Consider the following 4,400-nt stretch of genomic DNA (forward strand, 5'->3'; position numbering starts at 1 on the left):
ACGACAGTACACAATACTGGGGAAGCCAGCACAACTTGTACAAGGAAAGGTCATGGAAGCTCCATAGACACATCCAAACTTCCTGAGGGATTGAATTGCTGGGCGGAGGGCTGTGGGGACCGTGGTCTTGGGGAACATCTAGCTCAACTGGCATAACACAGTTTGTAAAGACAAGGCTCTACATTCTACCTTGGTGAGTAGCTTCTGGGGTCTTAAAAGCTTGTGAGCAGCCATCTAAGATACTCCACTGGTCTGACCCCTTCGGGACCAAAAGGGAATGAAGAGAACAGGATACAAGGAAAAGATTAGTCCAAAGGACTAATGGACCACAGCTACCAACGCCTCCACCAGACTGAGTCCAGTACAGCTAGATGGTGTCTTGCTACCATCACTGACTGCTCTGACTGGGATCACAACAGAGGATTCTGGACAGAGCTGGAGAAGGATGTAGAACAAAATTCTAACACACACAAAAAGACCAGATTTACTGGCCTGACAGAGACTGGAGAAATCCCGAGAGTATGGTCCCCGGACACCCTTTTGGCTCAGTGGTGGAATCACTCCCGAGGTTCACCATTCAGCCGGGGATTGGACAGTCCCATAAAACAGAATGGGACTAACGAGGCACAGCAGTCCAGGGACAAGGATTAGAAAGCAGAAGGGGACAGGAAAGCTGGTGATAGGGAACCCAAGGTTGAGTAAGGACAGTGTTGACGTGTAGTGGGGTTCTTAACCATTGTCATAGGGCAGTATGTGTACTGTTTAATGAGAAACTATTTTGTTCTGTAAACTTTCATCTAAAGTGAGAATATCAGCACAACTGGAAGAACGTAATCGAGGTCACTGAATTGTACATGCAGAAATTTTTGAAATGGTGTTATCTTTGGCTATGTATATTTTTACCAAAAAAAAAAAAAAAAAAAGGTCCTCCAAGACCGAGAAGGAAGCATGTTGACATGTTGTGAGGTTGTTAACCAATGTCATAAAACAACATGTGTACTGTTTAATGAGAAACTATTTGTTAGGTAAACTTTCACCTAAAGTACAATTAAAAAAAACTAAAACTAAAAATGAATAAAATACATACTTTTTGAAATACAAAAAAAAAAAAATAGTATGTGGGTCAGCTGGGTGGTTCTATTACCCAGGCTAGGCTCAGCTGATCTTGGCCTGGTCAGCTGTGGTCAGCTGGTGGGTAAGGCTGGGTTTTGAATGGTCTAAAATGGCTTCACTCCCATGGGTCAGTTGGCTAGGGTCATGGTGTCTCTTGTCACCCAGCAGGTTAGCCCAGGGTTGTTAACATGGCGGCAAGTTTCCAAGGGAGAAAATGGAAGTGAGTCAGTTCCGTGTGTGTATGTGTGTGTGTGTGTGTGTGTGTGTGTGTTGTGTGTGTGTGTGGTGCTGTGGTTAATAGCTTGGCTGCTGGCCTAAAGGTCAGCAGTTCGAATCCATCAGCTGCTCCTTGGAAACTCCATGGGCAGTCCTACCCTGTCCTAGAGGGTCACTATGAGCTGGAATTGACTCAACGGCAACAGGTTTGGTTTTCCTTCTACCACATTGTGGCATCTTATGGACCATCAAATTAACATAGAATTTCTGCATTATAATTGGTTAAGCTTTCTGTGCTACAGAATACTAGCTATCAGGTGAAAATAGCATTTAACAAAAGAAAATCTTACTAGGTTTTCCCTCCCATTGAGTTTGGTTTTCAGACATTGTTTTATGTACTCCTTGATCACATCTAAACAGCCTTCGTCCTCGGATACTAACAGGTCTGTTTCTATAGGGCCCACAAATCATCTTACCCCAAATTCTTTTCTGGATAATAATGGACAACCAATGGAGGCCGACGACCTGAAATTGTCTCCAAAGTCACCTTTACAAAGTGAAGACTGAGCAGTAAACACAATCTGCTGGCTGGTGTAATTCACCTTGTGCCAAAGCCGATCTCCAAAATGACTTCTGAGATCATTCCACCAAAAGTTGTAAATCTAAGCGAAAAAGGTACAAATCAATAGAAAAACACAGTCAAGCACTTTACAACCTATGATTTTCACTAGCATCTGGAAGGATGATGATTGATGTTGCAAAGAAATCCCCAAACATGAAGGCTTGTAAAGATTACCTGGCTCTGGTTTGCATTATTCTTAACAAATCATTTTATTTTGGCTGTCACTAACCTGTCTTTATTAGTCTTTTTTGCTTATATCACAATATCGGTATACACTTATTCCTTATGCCCTGTCTTCCTCTCAGAAGGCAAGGAAGTTTGAAGATCCATCAACCCTATATTTGCTTTCAAAGGAAATTGTATAAAGGCACATCACTGGGTTTTCTGGCCTTCAGGTGAAGTGTGAACTTAGAGGAGTGAGAAAAGGCAGCTTGGCCTTGAAAATGGGTTTTCCCAGTATATTTTTCTTAGGTTTAAGACACAGCCAATCCCCGCCCTCCCCACCCCAGCAGACACACACTTTTTGGGGATGTTAATTCACATACCATAAAACTCACTGTTTAAAGTGTACAACTGAGTGGTTTTTAATATATTCAGTTATTCAAACATCACCACTAATCATTCCAGACATTTTCACCATCCCCGAAAGAAACCCTGTACCTATCAGCAGTCTTTCCCCACTCCCCTCCCCCCAACCCCAGCAACCACTAATCTACTGTCTCTAGGATTTGCCTATCCTGGACAGTTCATATAAACGGGATCGTACAGTATGTGTCTGGCTTCTTCTGGATCCCTTTTGGTAAGAATATCTGAAGCTCCTGTCAGGACTCTGCGGGCTGCCATTGCTCTTTCCCCACCCACCTGGAGGCCACTTTTAGCCTGGTGACCATTCCACACAAAAGCTCCAAAGCACAAAACCGTTGCCCCCAGGACAAGTGAACGGTCAACACCTGGGCAGAGTCTCTTGCAGAGATCAAGTGGAGGCTTACACACGTCTCACCCAGCAAGAGTGCTGCACTCCTGTCAACCCTTCCACCCTGTTTCTGAAGCAGATCCCTCCTTGCTTTGCTTTTCCTTTCCTCAGAAACCTGGGCTATCCCCTCAGGCCACAGCCCGTTCTCTTCCAAACCCTTCCTTTGCATATCTCCCTAGAGGGAAGGAAGCCCAGGCCAGTGGTAGACCAATCCCCACCTCCACACCGTAGCTCTTCAAGGCACTCCAGGGTTGCTCTCTCCCCCCCCCCGGAGCCTCCAGAAGGAATGCGGCCCTGCCAATGCCTCAATCTTAGCGCAGTGGTATTCCTGTGGGACTTCTGACCTCCAGAACGGTAAAATAATAAATTTGTGTTGTTCTAAGCCACTAAGTTTGTGGTAATTTCTTAAAGCAGCAATAGGAAGCAAATGCAGACTCCAAGACGTGAAAGGGCCATAATTTGGGAAAATGAAAAAGACGATCATCCCCCTAACACACCTGCCCCAGCAAGAACAAACCTAAGATGGGCCATTTTTTTCTGGAAATCGTCAGAAATCAGTTGGCCAGCTATAGTCCCCACGTAGGCCGCCAAATTCTTCCCACTGCCTTAGAAACTACTTGGAGGGGATGAAGAGGAGAACAGTGGAGGGCCTGACTCTGAAGCTCCCTGAAGGAGACTTGCTGCTCGCAGTGCAATGACGGTGCCACCATGAGAATATCAACTTTCCTGAGCTTCGGACCTCATGGAGCCAGAGAAGTGTGACTCTCTGTGTCACCCGTCACCTGGACCCCAAACAGCTGTGCTTGAGCCAAGCTAAAAGGAGAAAAATCAGTTAATTTTTTATAAGGCGTGTTTAGACTTTTAAATGAAAATTTCTGAGAAATTATTCAGAAAAAAAATTTTTTTCACTATTATGGGGTTTATTAGGGAAGTAACAGGTTACAATTCAGGATCAGGAACGACTCAGGATACAGTTCTTCAATCAGGATAGCTTGTTCTCAGCTGTGCCCACAGGCGGGCCTCTCTGCCTCACAACCTCACCTTTGCCCTGCTTAGGCCAAGTGTTACAAAGCTCTTTAGCTCCACAAATAAGTGCACACGAAGGCACCACATCCCACCAGTAGTAAGCCTCTTGCCCAAAGGCATCAGCTCTCTGGTTCCCCGGGTCAGCACATCCGCATTAGCCGCCTCAGTCCGTGGGCCGGGAAGCCCACCGTGCCTTCTTGTGCCCGTCTTCTGGTTCTGCTGCCACCGTTTGTCTGCTGTTGCTTCTCATCATCTTGTGCCATTTGCGGTGTTACGGTTACCTCCCGGGTCTAGGAGGGTCTCAGTTCAGGGAACCCGAGTTTAAAGGACAGGCTCCACTCCTGGCTCTTTTTTTTTTTTTATTTAAAATAAAAGGATAATATTTTGAAGAAAGGTCATCATTTAAATCAACCTAAGGTACACATATTTAAAATTTTAAGGAAGCTGTGA

This window comes from Trichechus manatus, unplaced genomic scaffold, assembly GCF_000243295.1.
Source record: "Trichechus manatus latirostris isolate Lorelei unplaced genomic scaffold, TriManLat1.0 scaffold00162, whole genome shotgun sequence".
NCBI lineage: Eukaryota > Metazoa > Chordata > Mammalia > Sirenia > Trichechidae > Trichechus > Trichechus manatus.